This window comes from Ursus maritimus, unplaced genomic scaffold, assembly GCF_017311325.1.
Source record: "Ursus maritimus isolate PB19 unplaced genomic scaffold, ASM1731132v1 scaffold_13, whole genome shotgun sequence".
Lineage (NCBI taxonomy): Eukaryota > Metazoa > Chordata > Mammalia > Carnivora > Ursidae > Ursus > Ursus maritimus.
Window position 1 is genome coordinate 33,500,688 of NW_024423675.1, and position 16,868 is coordinate 33,517,555.

A 16,868-nucleotide genomic window follows, 5' to 3' on the forward strand; every position below is an offset into this window, starting at 1 on the left:
CCCAACCTTTTCCTAGACCACAAGGAGCTACATTTCCTTTATGCCCTGAAAATATTTCCTAAAAAAATTCATAATCATGCTTTCTGAAATTTTATTTCCTCTTTCTTATTGCTTGCTGAGAAAAACAACAAAAACTGTTGCCCTTTTCTTTTTAACACGCCTCTTGATGTGAACAATCTCTAGAGATGTCCCTTCTCCAGAGTAAAATCGGTGTTTCTGTTATCACTCTGACCTCCCAAACTCTTGAATCATTTTACTTTTTCGTCTTGGTCGGTCTTTTCTCTTCATATTCTCTAATTGAATAGTTCAGAGCAGCTCACATTTGCCACTGGATCTGGTTCAGTGTAGAACGGTGGGAATCAAGTTCACAAGTTCAGAAATGCGAGAAATGGAACTTCCCTTATTTTTCTGCATCTCATTGATATGTCTCCTTTACGTTCTTCTTCTACCAAGGAGAATTTTAGAGAAATGTTTGTCCCCCAAATCAGGAGACGCTCCTGTCTGTCTCTCCCTGCCTGACCTGAAAGTAAAGGGATTTTTGAGTGTGTAAGATTCTAAGCTCTAAGAGGCAGAATAGTGGGAGGGATTTTTTTAAAGCCAAGTCCATTTCCTACCCAAAGTAGAGTATAATACAAATTTCCAATTAGGTATGCACACTTGCTATTTCTAAAATAACATGTAAGTTAAAATTTTGTTAAAAGTTAGGCCACCCTTCAGAAACAAGAGTGCCTTTCAGTGATTCCTCTGAACTGAGGTGTACCCCCAGAAAATTATAACCACTTGCCATGTTGCCTTTCCTTTATTCTAGTGCTGAGGATTCAGATGGGTGGCAGGAACTGCGTAAGCTAAAGTAGATATAATTGGTGAAGTGGGAGAGTCCAAGGGAAGTGAAGCCCACTAAACATCAGAGGGGAAGAGTTGTGCCATCCAGTTACAAGACTCTAAAAAAGGCGTTTGGATGACCATTGCTTGAAACCCTGGAGTCCTTGGTGTGTCCAGAAAAAAAGGAGATGAAAGGGAAAGGTGAGGAACGTGCCAGCAGGGTAAGGTTAACAGGCTCACTGGCAGCGCCCACACTGCTGAGGCTGGAAAGAGTCCCTGCGGCTCTAGGTCAGTGTGCGGTTGGCCAAGAGATCAGTTCGCCCAGCGACCTCTGAGTGAGCTCATGGCTCCAGTTCAGTAACTAAGGGCTAGGATCTGGGAAGGTCAACACTGTCAATGGCCTGCCAGGAACTAGGATTATACCCAGGGCTTCAAGCCCAGATGCTGGCTCTCTGCCTGATCTGAGGGTGATCTCGATCTCTGTTTTGCTTCCTGAGAGAAGGAGCCTGAGGCCCACCTGCCTTCAGAAGATCAGCGGTTAGTTTCCAGTGGAGGGAACGCTGTCAGCCTCTAGGAGGCTCTTCCAGAGCTTTCAACCATCTAAGGCAATTTGAGGCTTGTGTGTCTTCACAGGCATGTTGTACACTGTTTGAAACCGGTGGTGGTGGGTTGATAAGTGGTTCTTCACTAAGGACGGAAACGTTGCAAAATTCCCCTCCTTTACGTTCCATCTCTGCTCCCTTGCCGCGTCTGCCCTGGTGCTCTCCCTGCACCCACGTGCTTGCATGCATGGGATAAGGGAAATGGGTTTACCAACAGATGACCAGCTTCTAAAGTTGGGAGGTCCAGGGACACACTAAGATGATAGGTTGCCTGAACATAGAAAAAGCAGGGCATCCAGCTTACCACTTTGTCTCTGTGAATACCAATTTTCTTCAATGTATAGGGATATACATTAGGAATAGTGATACCTAACCATATGAGTTAATGTACATGAAACCCCTGGCCCAGTGCCTGACACAGGATGAACACAAGCATCTGCTCCCTTCCAGAAGCCATAATTGTGAACGTTGTCTCTGTGCCCAAGCAGAGCTTCCTCAGTAGGTCTCAACTGAATGTGGTTATGCCTTGCTGGGGACATTGGACAATGTCTGGAGACAGTTTGGTGTTTTGTTTTGTTTTAAGATTTTATTTATTTGACAGCGCTCACAAGCAGGGGGAAGGGCAAAGGGAGAGGGAGAGGGACAAGCCGACTTTCTGCTGAGCACAGAGTCTTCCAATACAGGGCTGGATCCCAGGACCCTGAGATCATGACCTGAGCTGAAGTCAGACATTCAACAGACTGAGCCACCCAGATGCCTCTGGAGACAGTTGATAATCATGACTGGGGGGCAGGGAGGGTCCTACTGGTATCTAGCTGGCGGAGGCCATTTGTACCACTAAACATCCCACAGTGCACAGGATTGTCTCCCGCAGCACACAGTCCTCTGGCCCAAAATGTCAGATAGTGTCAGTGTTGAGAGACCTATCCACCCGAAAGTCATAGCAAAAGGACAAGTTCGGCTTTCTCCTTAGGAAAAAGAACATGTTATCCTACTAACATTACTGACCTCCTCTGGCATTTAGAGACAAAGAGCCTGTGGAATCTAGACCCTGCTGTGAAACTAATCTCATTCTGATGGAAAAAGACTTCTCCTTAATTCTAAACTGAAAGTGAAGTTTTTGTTTTTTGTGTTTTTCTTCTTTAAGCAATTCTAACCCCTCAACTGGTTTATTGAACTACGGATTGAAAGATCTAAGGCTGAATTTTGTTCATTTTAATCCTTACCAATAATACAGCCTAAAAACTGTTTTGCTATATTTGTATGATTTACTAAATAATTATGTCTGCATGACACCTAGAACCAAAAGTCAGGTGTTAAATTCTGTTTAGAGACTTATTTCAACTCAAATGGAACTCTAAAGGGAAAAGATACTAACTTTACCTTGCCTTAAATATACAAGTGAAATGTGCAGGAATTGAGCTCTAATGTCACAAGATACATTAGAAATCAGATAATGAGAAAAATTTTTAAAAGGCTTAATGTATAAGAATGCTTTGGAGTCTAAGGCCAGTTTTAAAGCTCGACTTTTGTGTTTTTATATTGTTCTGTTCTTAGATGAAGCCTCCTTGGTGGGGGGATTACCCCTAACTGCCTGGTCGGGCTACCTGGGACACAGGCGAGCCCACGGTCATTGCCAGGTGTAACAGCTGTTATTATTAAAACGCTGTTTATTTTCAGACTTTGGTTTTTTGGTTTTGTTTCCCAACTGGGAAGGATTTTAAAAGAGGACCCTGGCTCCTTCCTGCTTCTATGTGTAGCATGCCATAAATTCCATTAATAAATCCTTAAGAGAGGGGGCGCCTGGGTAGCGCAGTCATTAAGCGTCTGCCTTCGGCTCAGGGCGTTATCCCGGCGTTCTGGGGTCGAGTCCCACATCGGGTTCCTCCGCTGGGAGCCTGCTTCTTCCTCTCCCACTCCTCTGCTGTGTTCCCTCTCTCGCTGGCTGTCTCTCTGTCAAATAAATAAATAAAATCTTAAAAAAATAAATAAATAAATCCTTAAAGAGTGTTTGATATTCTGTTTTTTTAAAAAATAGTCCTAGCTTTAGTCATCTGTTAAAAATATGTTGAAATAGATTGCATGTGTACAAGATTGTACTAGATTTAAATACATATTTTCTTTGAAAAATTTTGCATTCAAAATATCAGGCATATTTTCATAGAATGGAGACGAAAGGTAGACACAGTTTCTCAACATGACATGAGTAATTCAACATGACATCATTTTTAAATGTTCCTCAGTAATCCTTTTATCTCTGAACAAAGGCTGTGTGTGCGTGAGGGTAGGATAGTCAAGAAGCTTCCGGTGACTTCTGATTGCAGTGGGGATGGGAGCACTGTCTGAGAGACACAGAGGGCAGGAACTTTGGGACTAGCTCCCTGCCTGGCTGATCACCAAACACACTGTCCCCAGAGCCACCTTCTAAAATCTGGGCCCACTTTGCCTGCATCTGGCTTGCTGGGTTTACGTCACCCACTTTGGTATCTGAAATAAAATCATCATTAGTGATTTCGAAGACTGTACATTTGCCTCCCATTTGTACCAAAACTGTTAAAAGTGAAATGAATTAATGCTTTTTACATATATTGTACACATGTTGTCCTTTGGTGATAACATTGAGAGTTAAAAACACTCATCTAATTCCTTCTACTCTTGTTTATATATAAATTATCTTTTTGAATATGGATTTTTAAAAAATGGTCTCTGATTTCAATTTTTAATTGCAATTTGTAAGAGAGTTTCTCTTCCAGAACTATGATATTCTTGCTCAGAAAGAACTCACTGATCTAACAATCCTTCTTGGTTTTTATTTATTTATTTATTTTTTGTATTTGGCCAGAGGGTCCAGTAATTCTCCGTGATTCATAGGACATAAAACTGTACTTCATTTTTATTCAACACTATATTCACGTATTCATCAGACAGGTTTGAGCACCTATTATATGCCACAGCTGTGCTAAGTGCTAGAGATTCCCACGCGATTAAGATAGTGTCTCTGCTCTTGAAGGGTTCGTTCATAGGTGAGGCCTCCTCAGCACTAAACTCAATATGGTAAGTGCTAGAACCAGTGAGAACAGGTAAGACACATGAGGAGGCAGTTATGAGAGAAGAGCTTCACAATGTAGAACTATTTGATCTGGGCTTTGAGCATGAAGCCACGTTGGATACAAGAAGGTGGTAGGAAAAGCCATGACTTGTCAAAGAGTAGCGTGAGTAGAGGAATGGGAAGAGAAAGCCCTCAGTGCTTTGAGAATGATGGTGAACTGGTGTGGCTGGTGAGGAGACTGCTTGATGGAGAAAGGCTGAAGGGCCCTGTGCACAGGGGCTCTAGCCGATATCCGTGCAGTGCTGAGAAGGTTATATTTCACCCTGTGTCAAGTGAACAGCCGTCAGAGGCTCTGTTGGGATGTGATAGACCAGCTTATCGTTCAGTGGGATAGGTGTGATGTAGGGGCCCTGAGGAACCCAATCCAGAAAGAGCTACACTTTTTTCTTAATATGTTTACTTTAGAAGATTTGAAGTATACAGAAGAGTTGTTAGAAGTAAATGAAAAAAATCACCTGTAAATTCATTTGCCAAATATGTTCATTTAAAAAATTTTTGTGGATTTCTCTCCTTGTAGTCTTTTTCTATGCATAGAAAAATATGCATTTTATATAAAATTTGATACAAAACTTGAAACTAAGTATTTGCATCTTTTTAAGTTAATGTGATATTTTGAGCTTGTAGTATTATCATGAATTGTTTTTCTGGAAAATGATTTTTTATGATGTGTAATGTTCCCTTGTATGGACTTAGAAAGTATATAAATAATCCTCCCTTTTGGGACATACAGTGTATTTCACCTTTTTTGTCGTTGTTTATCTTCAATATTTGTTTTAAGCGTGGTTTGCTGAACATCCCAGTTAATATGGGTAAAGCATAATAATACCACAGCAGTGATATGGTATATTTCTTCACTAATTCAGCTGAAAAAAAAAAAAAAGAGTAAATATTGGTTGACCTGAATGGAAAGGAGGCATTTGCTTGGATGGTAGTGAGGGTAATTTGAGTTACATGTTAGGGAGGACTCCCTTACTATAACAATTGTGAGACAGTATTTGTGACCATGGGGCACTTGAACCTATAGTCTCATTCTGCAGATATTTTTAAAATAAACAACCAGGATTTAAGTACTATCTTTCTAACCATGATTGAGTATGATAGGCAGTATTTTAAGGCTGTCCTTGAGATTTTCAGCTTTTGTAATCCTTTACATTTTTGTTTATATTTAAAATTAACTTAAAATAGAAGTGTTGTAGAACTTTAACAGTTACATGCTATCTTAGTCCATTTAAGGTACTATAACAAAAATACCACAGACCCCGTGGTTTAAATAGCAATTTATTTCTCATAGTTCTGGAGGCTGGGAAGTCCAAGATCCAGGCACCGGCAGATGCCATGTCTGGTGAGAGCAGGCTTCTTGGTTCACAGAGGGCCATCATTTCTCTGTGCCCCCACTTGGCAGAAGGGGCTGGGGAGCTCTGTGGGCTTTCTTTTACAAGGGCATTAATCTCATCCATGAGAGCTCCACCCTCGTGACTTAATCGCCTCCCAAAGGCCCCACCTCCAAATACCATCATGTTGGAGATCATGATTTCAACATACGAATTTTGATGAAACACATTTGGTCCATTGCACATGCTCACTGTAACCAGTCAAGTAATATAGAGGTTTGTAAAACAGAGTTCATCTCCTTTTCCCTATGCAATCTCACTCTTTTGCAGTAAGCAGCAGTTAACAATTCAATACGTATCTTTCTCACCGTTCTCAGTGCTCATGCAAACACATGGACGTTCATGTTTATATGTCAGCACGGCACTGCGTACTGCTTATTAATCCCAAGGGAGCAGAATACTGTGTACTGGTATCACGGAAAGACTCCAACATTTCTTTTCATTGTGCCTGGATATTGGGTTTGGGGGAAAAACAACACAGTCAAGCAGTGGATGGAACACTTTACTTACAGAGAGAAGAGACAGAGCAGGATCTGTTTCAATAATGTGCATTGCTTCCTGAGGGCCAGCAGCCCCCCCCCCCAACGGCACCCCACTGCCACAGACTCAGGGTGTTTGGCCTGTGTGCAATCCTCTTCTTTATTTCCATCACTACCAGCAATAAAGTGAAACACTCCAACCCCTCCCCTGTGGAGTCTGAAATACTGAAAGCGAGGTGTGCCTGAGGGCCAATGATGTGCAAATTTAGGCAGAACAAAGGGCACTCACTGAGCCTAAGATAGGGAAGGATAATCCCCTACAAGGTGGTAAGCCCTGGACTGGCTAAGTGGACTCTTACCTGTTGGTAAGCAAGTATTTCAAAGCCCTTTCTTACGTGGCCAAGTCGGGGTCTGAAGACTGCATGCTTAGGANTCTTTCCCAACCATTTTTATTGCTCTCCCCAAATGTAGCATGTGTAAACAAAACAAAAGCCACTTGCTTTACACATTTAGCAATATGCAAAGAACATTCCTTCTGGTCAGTGCATGTCCATTCAGTTCATTATTTTTAATGACTGAGAGACAGTACGCAGTGTGGGTCTTCTGTCCTTGTTTCAGCTCTTCCCCTTCTGATAGGCATCCACATTTTTGTAGTTTGCTACCACTACCAACAAGGCTGCAGTAAGTTTATAAAACCAATCTAATTAGGCTGCTTTTTTTCCCCCCCTGTAAGATTGATTCTCAAGAGTGGAATGGTAGGGTCAAAGGCTCTTCCAATCAGCTGCACATTCCAGAAGCCAGTGATGAATTAGAGGACCTATTTCTCCACAACCTTGCCAACGCAGGCTGTTATCCAACTTTTGCATTTTTGTCAATTTCTCAGATGAAAAATGGCAATCTTTGCAATTTCAATTTGCATTCCTTATTCTCCTCATTACTGATAAGGTTGTCTTTTCATATTTTATTTAGCCATTGTATTTTCTTGTGTGTGACTTGCCTTAAATTTTTCTAATTCTTGCATATTTTATTTTTGCTGAACATTTCGTGATTCAGAAACACATATTTCTATCTCCTTTTAGCATTTATTTTCCTGCCCAGATTTCAGGAGAAAGAGAGATTTTCTCCTGGGCATTGTCAGTAGCAGCTATTTGAAATGTTAAACATTTGATAAGCGAACTTGGAGAAATGTGCATGTTATGGAACTGTTGCTTAAAGTAAAGGGGAGACTGCCCATACCTCTGACCAGTGCTTTTTAAATGACCAGGCTTTTGACAAGAATGCGCAGTGGGAAGAGACAGTCTCTTCAATAAATGCTGGGAAAGCTGGACAGCCACATGCAAAAGAATGAAACTAAACTGCTTTCTTACACGATATACAAAAAAATAAGTTCAAAATGGATTAAAGACCTAAATGTGGGGCGTCTGGGTGGCACAGCGGTTAAGCGTCTGCCTTCGGCTCAGGGCGTGATCCCGGCGTTACGGGATCGAGCCCCACATCAGGCTCCTCCACTATGAGCCTGCTTCTTCCTCTCCCACTCCCCCTGCTGTGTTCCCTCTCTCGCTGGCTGTCTCTATCTCTGTTAAATAAATAAATAAAATCTTTAAAATAAATAAATAAAGACCTAAATGTGAGACCTGAAACCATAAATTTCCCTAAAGAAAACATAGGCAATAATCTCTTGGACATCAGCCTTAGCAACATTTTTCTAGATATGTCTCTTCAGGCAAGGGAAACAAAAGCAAAAATAAACTACTGGGACTACACCAAAATAAAAAACTTTTGCATGGTGAAGGAAACCATGAACAAAACAAAAAGGCAACATACTGAATGGAAGAGGATATTTGCAAATGATATCTCTGATAAGGGATTAATATTCAAATTTATAAAGAACTTACACTACTCAATACCAAAAATAAACCCTCCAAAAATCTGATTAAAAAATGAGCAGAGGACCTGAATAGATATTTTCCCAAAGAAGACAGATAGATCTCAGACACATGAAAAAATGCTCAACATCACTAATCATCAAGAAACTGCAAATCAAGACCACACTGAGGTATGACCTCACACCTGTCCAAAGAGCTAATATCAAAAAGACAAGATGAATATTGGCAAGAATGTGGAGAAAAGGGAGCCCTTGTGCCCTGTTGGTGGGAATGTAAATTGGTGCAGCCATTGTGGAAAACAATATGGAGTTTCCTCAAAAAATTAAAAATAGAAATACCATATGATCCAGTAATTTCACTACTGGGTATTTACCCAAAGAAAACAAAAACACTAATTTGAAAAGATGTGTACACACCTATATTCATTGTAATATTATTTACAGTAGCCAGGATATGGAAACAACTCAAGTATCTACCGATGGTTGAATAGGTAAAGAGGATGTGGTGTGTGTGTGTATATATAAGTGTATATATATATATTCATTCGTATATATATATATACGAATGTATATATAATGTGTGTATATATATATATGTATATATTCATTCGTAAAAAAGAATGAGATCTTGCCATTTGTGACAACATGGATGGACCTAGAGAGTATTTTGCCAAGTGAAATAAGTCAGACAGAGAAAGACAAATACCATATGACTTACATGTGAATCTAAAAAACAAATGAACAAACAGAAACAGAATCATAGGGGCGCCTGGGTGGCACAGCGGTTGGGCGTCTGCCTTCGGCTCGGGGCGTGATCCCGACGTTATGGGATCGAGCCCCATATCAGGCTCCTCTGCTGTGAGCCTGCTTCTTCCTCTCCCACACCCCCTGCTGTGTTCCCTCTCTCGCTGGCTGTCTCTATCGCTCTGTCAGATAAATAAATAAAATCTTTAAAAAAAAAAAAAAAAGAAACAGAATCATAAATACAGAGAACAAACTGGTGGTTGCCAGAAGGGAAGGGGATAGGTGAAATAGGTGAAAGGGATTAAGAGGTACAGATTCCAGTGACCTGTCTAGCAAGAAGTGCTGTGGCAAAGAGGTTGTTGCCTGTGTTCTCCTTTAGGATTTTGATGGTTTCCTGTCCCACGTTTAGCTCTTTCATTCGTTTTGAATTTGTTTTTGTGTATGGTATAAGAGAATGGTCCAGTTTCATTCTTCTGCATGTTGCTGTCCAGTTTTCCCAACACCATTTGTTGAAGACACTGTCTTTTTCTCCATTGGATATTCTTTCCTGCTTTGTTGAAGATCAGTAGACCATAGAGTTGTGGGTCCATTTCTGGGTTTTCTATTCTGCATTTAGAGTGGTGAGCATAGCTTAATGTATACAATTGTTGAGTTACTACATTGTACACCTAAAACTAATATAACACTGAATGTCAGCTATACTTCATTAAAAAATAATAAATAAAAAACAGATGAGTAAAAATAATGAACAGTGCTCTGAGAATGGCTGAGGTACCAACAGGCAGGGGGGTCCAAGCCACACCCCGGCCTCAGCCTCTTAACCCTCACAGTAGCCTTGATGTTGTGTAAGGACTAGAGAACTCTAAAAAGCTAACATCTGTCTGAGGATGACTTTCTTACTCTCCTTTTCTTTAAATATGCCTTGGGAATAAAAGTTTTATTTTGCTCTGCTTCATGTTCATAGCAGATGTCTTCCATTGCAAAGATATGTCTCTTTTACTATTTTTCCTGAACTCATCCTAAAAGATAACCCAGCACTTTACAAAGACTAGTGGGCAATCAAGGCATGGCTGAGGATGGGACTGCAGTTTGTCTAGCAAAGCTGTCTGCATGTACAGCTTGTGTCTGTCTCACTCCCTCAGGGATTGGAGGAGATGAGAAGCTGGTCCCAGAGTGCTCACTGTATCCTGAGTATCTCAGAACAACTTGCCAAGCAAATGAGTATTTCTGATGGTGTAAGAAGAAGAGCAGGGAGGGAAGGGAGAAAAAATTTCTTCCTACTTTATTTTTTTTTTAACATGAGTGTTACTTTCTGTTAATGAGTTTGAATTCAGAATAATTTATTACCCTGGAGTTTTCTCATAATAATAGGAGACTGTCTCCCTTGCTCAAGGCAAAAATCTCAGGCTGGGTATAAAATTTGGAGGTTTATCTTCTGTCCAGCTTGGCCTCCCTTTTCCACGTCCCCTGAGGGATAGATTTGAATATATGTATATGGGGTGACAGAGGGTGAAATGAGTGTGGGGATACAGAGAAAAGGATGATTTAAAGGTTAAGATGGTCTAACAATTTTTGGTTTGTCTATACACCTTTCTGCAATAGTTTTATTTTTCCTCATGTAACATAGGAGTTTATTCAAAGAAGGAAGTTCCTAGAGTCTATCCATCGTAAATGCAGCTGTGTTTTGTTTTTTCATAACTATTTGTTTAGTTTTTTATTCACAAGTTTGTGGCTGCTGTGACTTTATTTTTGGGTTGTTTTGGTCTGAGTTCCGGATTTATCCAGTGTGCACCTATTTTGTGTGGGTCAAGCTGTGCCTTCAAAGAGTAGCAAATAAAGGTTTGAAATGGGCAGAATATCTCAGGTGCCTTAATCTTATACTTGAAATGTAGGTGATTGGAGAAGCTGAGATTTGTGATAAATGGTTTACATCTTTTAATTGAAAATTGGCTTAGTGCTTTTTCTCCGTGGTTTTGAGTGTGGTCACTGAGATGCTCGTAACTAGGAGAAGCCATAGGCGTGGATAAGGCCATGTGACCCCATGTGAGGAATAAAAGCTCAGGTCTGAGCAGCCTGCCGTTTGATTGTGCTTCAAGTTGGCTCCACTTGGAGTGAAGTTCAGAAGCAGCCCCTGGAGGAATACATCTACCCCGTCTTCTGTAAGGAATTTATGCTTCTTTATTTCTGGCTTTCATTTCAGAAAATCTGATGTCTTCTATACTTGTGTACTTGATCTACTTATAAAACAATTTCTTAAATTTTTTCTACAGTATCCACAGTTAATAAAAGTTTTATTGATCTATTCTAAACAATGTAAGTTAACATGGAGATTGGAAAGTATAACACAGCTATATGTCCTGGTGACATGAAGAGACACCTTTCTACCACAAGCAGGCCCAGGTATATATCAGTTGTCAACTTGTCAGGATGTTGGATAAGATTCTGCTCTTAGTGTCTGTTACCAAATGCAAACAACATTTGGGCATCACCCATCGTGTATTGAAGATCCTAATTCATCTTAATCTCTCTCACTTAACTTACGGTAGCTTTTACAAGAAAGTAGACTTAGAAGTAGACTTTCCAAAGCCTTGGAATTTGTTTCATCTGGGAGTATAAAGGTTTAAACTCAGGCAGGACATTGATACAGTGAAGGCTAGCTTTTGGCTTAATGTATTCATCGAAGTGACTAGATGCAGTAACAGAATGGAATGAGAGGCCAGTATGGATGTGTGCTGATTGTTACTTCTCTGTCACTGTTACTTGCTACTCCTATCAGTGGCCATTGCATTGGTTGTAAGTCTTGGTCATTTTATCTTCAAACTACGAAAAGAGAGATGCTCCCCTGGCTGAGTATTAGATTTAATTTGTAGGCATTTGAATAGTACATCTGTAAGGTCGTGATGGCTAGTTAAATTATCCACAAGTATTATTGAGCATCTAGTATTAACAGTGCATAAGGTACCTCATCATCTAGAGGAGGAGAAAGACAGTGAATCATATAATTAACATACAGCATAAGTGCTACAGTATCTTGAAGTCATCTAACTCTTTATTCTTCCCAATGCCCACCAAATAATCTTTCACTGTTCATTTGGTTTCTCGAGTAGATTTTGTTCTGAGTGAGTTACGAGTACTGAATTTGCCATAAGACATTTGGTCTACTTGGCAAATCAGTCTCCCAGGAGATTTGTTAGTAGAAACTCATCTAAGAAGCTTATCACCACTATGTGAACTGGTGAAATAAAATTTCTGGACCTAACAAACCGCAGATGACAGTTTAGAATATGACCTCTCTCGACTGTGCAACCAACCTAAGAATCCCAGCCTGAATGGCCAGCTGATTTTACACAATAATTGAAGCTGTGTGTGTCCTAATGCAATGACATTTTCTGTAGTTAGCCCAGTAAAATGATGCCATGAAGCAGGCTACTCCCAGGGCCCTGGACAGTGCCACCATAGCCATAGGACAAGCAGATTCTGTCCCTTGCCCCAAATTCCCACAGAGCTCGGCGCCTTCAGGAACAGCTTAAAGGCCTGGGTTGGGCATGAGACCTGGAAAGTCTTAGGTAAATGGGTCCAGTTCAGGCTCTCTGACATGAGTAGGAGTCCTTGTCAGACCTTAGCCAATAATTCAGGTTTATGTCCCTCATTGGTTTGATTTTCTTGAAGATAGCCTGCCCTTCAGGGTCACGTACTTATACTTCATGCCATCTTCAGTGGTCTGTTGAATTTTGGTGACCTCATCAATACACAGTGAACCCGAAAATTCTTACGTCAGTGGTGTATTTCCTCTTGCGGTCAGAAGACAATGACCTTGCATATATAGATGTATGAGAAATGGAAGGAAACATTCCGTATGTTTGTAGATCTCTACCTGCAATGGCACATCACTTCCATCTTGAGCCCAAGTTAGGTTCTGGGTAGTCACAAGTTTTTCTTTAGGGATTAGAGTCAATTTTAATCAGTATCTAACTATGTGCATTGTTAACTAAGTAACATATTAAAAGAAACGTGGAAGGATGAAGTATAAGAATTTAATTTAAGCTACTACAACCTCAGAAGCATCTTCAGATAAAATACTTGGTAAAAAGCATAAAATCTTTCTTTATGATTAGTATGCTCTCAGGCTGAGCATTACAGATATGACTTCTTTTTTTAGCTACATTATTAAATGAAACTAAAGCTTTAGAAAACAATGCTATTAATAGTGGTGACTCATATGCTTTTCATATTTTAAGAAGGACAGAGTCTGAAAGATTTTCTTTACCAAATTGTTTAACTGTAATTATGATAGTATATAGTATTATGTGTCTTAAAGCAATTTACAGTGCAAGTTGTAATGATGTCGCTTATACTCTATACAATATTTAGTAGTGATTTATATATAGTAATGAATATAGTGATATATATAGAATGCAAAAAAGTCAACATTTTAGATCAGTTTAAGGCACACACATGTTACTTGTTCTCCTAGTGTTGTTGGCAACTCGATAGGATTCTTGGAAGGGAAACTGAGGACGAAGGGGAGAGAGGCTTTTGAAGGTGAAAGAATAGCACAAAAGCATAGGACTGAAGAGAGTGTGACTGGGGGACACTGCACATGACAGCCCAGCTGGTTTCAAGACCTTAGTGGGAAATCATAGCCAGGCTAGTTGGAACCAGCCGTGGGAGGTTTTGCATGCTCGCGTAAGAATTTTCAAATTTAGGCTGGAAGCAGTTCCATCCACTGAATATTTTTTGAACTGAGTTTTGACAAGATGAAAGTAATGTGTTCAAAATATTAATTTGAGTGTTGTGTAGATTGGGTTGTGTTTAAAGAGTGCAAGCAAGGTGATAAAATGGGGCTAAGATTGCCGTAGTCTAAGTGTATAGTGACAAAAACCTAAATCACTGTCACAGCAATGAAAGTTTAAAAGGATAGACAAATATGACAGATAATGAAAAGATATGGAAGGAGCATCAAGAAGACTTGAGAGTTGACTTTCTGTCCCACGGGATTGATTCAACAACCATTAGTTGAACAACTCCTGTGTGAGAGAGTTTGGGAGATGACACCCCACCCTGGACTCTTCCCAGTGCTCACTAGTGGGAAGCCTGCATATTTTAAAACTCCAGACCTTGGCCTTCGGTAAACCTCAGTCTTGCTGAGCAGCTTTTAGGGAGGTTTTTCTGGGATGGGATTAGAGAGACATTTTAGTTCCTTTCTCACTAGTGCATGAGGTGTTGTGGTCAAGTTGAAAAAGCAGGAACTCTGTAACCTGATAGGCTCACATTCAGATCTTAAGTCCCTCATTCATCAACCATGTGAGATTGGGTTAATTATTTAACTTTCTGAACAATATTTCTTAATTTGAAAAAATGATAAAATACCACCTGTAGAAGACGATTCTCCATATATCTTGCATTTCTGCCTGTCTGGCAAGCAGAGATGCTGATGGCCTTTTTTCTGGACAATCTCTTCAAGGATATTTATAGTGAACAGCCTTGGAAGATAGAGATAGTGTCTCTCTCCAGAGCAGAAGTCAGGTTTGCGTACTGTCCAGTAGGATAAAGATAATGTCTCCCTCCACGGCAAAGGTCGGGCACGTTTGCTAACTGCCTTATTATAAGAGATTTGGATTCCCTGAGGAATTCCCAAGGTTCTTTAGCTGGGATGCAAACCCACTGTGCGAGCATTTTCCATTCAAGCCCTTCCATGTCACCCCCATGGGACTTAGTGGCAAGTGCACAAACCCGAGGGTGCTGTTCGTGCTGCTTGTTGTGCTAGAAGCTTCTGATTGGGAGCCTCGGGTCTTCTGCCAGCATCTGGGACACTAACAGACACTGGTTAGATTATGAGTTGGATAAAATCTGAGACCTTTTATCTCGATGCCACCTGCCTCGTGTGTTTCTGGGGAGGATGAGACAAGATACACTATGTAGCACACCTGCCATATACCATGGGGGTAAAAAGAAAGCATTTACTCTACTTCTTCCCTTGAGAGAGTAATTGACCAGCTGCTGAGAGAAGGTTCTCACCATGACAGCAGCATTTAGTCCCTTTTTAATATGGTTTCAGTGTCAGGGCACATCCTCTGTGTAGTCTCAGGATATATTTTGACGTGATTCTGTGAGAGGGACCCAAAAAAAGTTTGAGAAAAGAAGATGAGTGTGCTGCCTGGTTACAGTCGTGAGTCCAGTGTTCTTCACTACTCTCAAGGCCAAGGTGTCCCAGGAAGCAACAGGAGCAGCTTGATAGCAGTTCTCTATACAGTTTATTAGGATTGAGCTGGGATAAGGAGAGGTAAGTATGGATCATCTAAGATGGTTATCTGTGAGGGAGGAAAAGGGGTTGGGGCATGGGGAAGAGGAGAGAAACTGCTGTCTCTCAGAGAATCCGAAAGAGAAGATGGAAGAAATTGTTCCTGTAAGAATAATTGTTCCCTAGAGGGATTGTCAGAGGAGAGAGTATCACCCTTGCAGTCCTTTGAGCTTCTGTAGTCACTTTTGCACACATGAGTGTGACATTCAGGTGATTGATCCTAAGTCAGTCTTTCGAGAGACATTCTCTCATCCGTGGCTATCATCACAGCTAGTACACTTTGCTCTTAGCTGTGGTCCTCCCTTATGTCATCATGCGAGGAATGCAGGGCTGGCATTAAAACTGGCTTTCTGTCATTCACCAGTTTACGTTCTGGTACAAGAGATAAGATGGAGTGGAATGGACTCTACACAAGGGGGATAGTAGCGAGTGCCTGAGAGTGGCGCAGTGTGATGACGAGACCGGTGCTGACAGCCTTGCCAAGGGAGAGAGTGGGGCCCGAGCCCTCGTGGTCTTCGGAGTCCACTCTGACCCCGCTCTCTACGCCCTTCAGTCTGACCAAAGATGGCCGTGTGCAGTGCAGACAGCCTTTACGTCCAGAGGACAGGAAGGAGCAGGCAGGCCCTTGGCTGTAGCTCAAAGCCAGTAGGAGCCTGCACTGAGCTGCTGCGGGACACGGCTGAGAACTTCCTCCAGGCTTTCAGAATCTCCTCTCTACCCTGTGCCTCGTCTCTGACCCAGCTTTTCTTATTTCCCAGACACAACCTTGAACTTTGAGATTGGACTTTACCTGTGTCAGACTTCTTAGAAAACAGCCCAACTTCTTTTAGATACTTTCCTTTAGGCTTATCCTCTGGTAAGCCCACCACCACCCATGGCCACATAACACCACGGAACCATGGTTCTGACTTGGCCAGTGCTGTGAGGAGGCACTAGCTGTGAAGAGCCAGGCGTGGTGAGCCTGGCCCCAGACACTGGAGTAGAGAACACTCACCTGTCATTTCTCAGGGCAGGTAAAGAGAACACGCTCCTGAAGACAAGCCCACAGTTGGGGGGTAGACTACTCAGGAAACTCTAGGAATCTAGTGATGGACCCTCAGCTCTAGGAAATTCCTGGTTGGCCTCTCCAGTATATTCACTATATTCCTGCAAGTGTCTCCAACTCTTCTAGTTTGGCCCTGATTTCTGTGCTTTTCTCTGGGCCTGTATGAGGATGTATTTAGATAAACTGTGGAAAAGCCAAACCTTATGGACCAGATCTGCTTTCAGAATCCAAATAGAGACCCTAGTCCAACAATTGCCAGTTACAGTTGCATCGGTCTCAGAGAATCCTACTGTCTGGAACAATGCTGCTCGGTCCGTAAGTGCTGGGTTGGGTGTAGCTGAGTGACTGCAGCACTCCCCGCCCCCCCTCGCCCTCTGAGAGTGAAGGGGGCTGGGCTCTGGGTTAGCAGAATTTAGCCTCCTCGACCATTTATATAGAGAAGATCTTAGAGACTGTACAAATGACAGAGTGACTTCAGATTTAGAGGAAG

At 41.4% G+C, this 16,868-nt stretch overlaps 1 protein-coding gene across 2 annotated transcripts in view; it reads left to right on the top strand.

Moving 5' to 3' along the window:
* The window catches only part of TPD52L1 (TPD52 like 1), a 92,794-nt gene that overhangs the window by 32,880 nt on the left and 43,046 nt on the right, over positions 1-16,868 (top strand). The window lies entirely within an intron of this gene.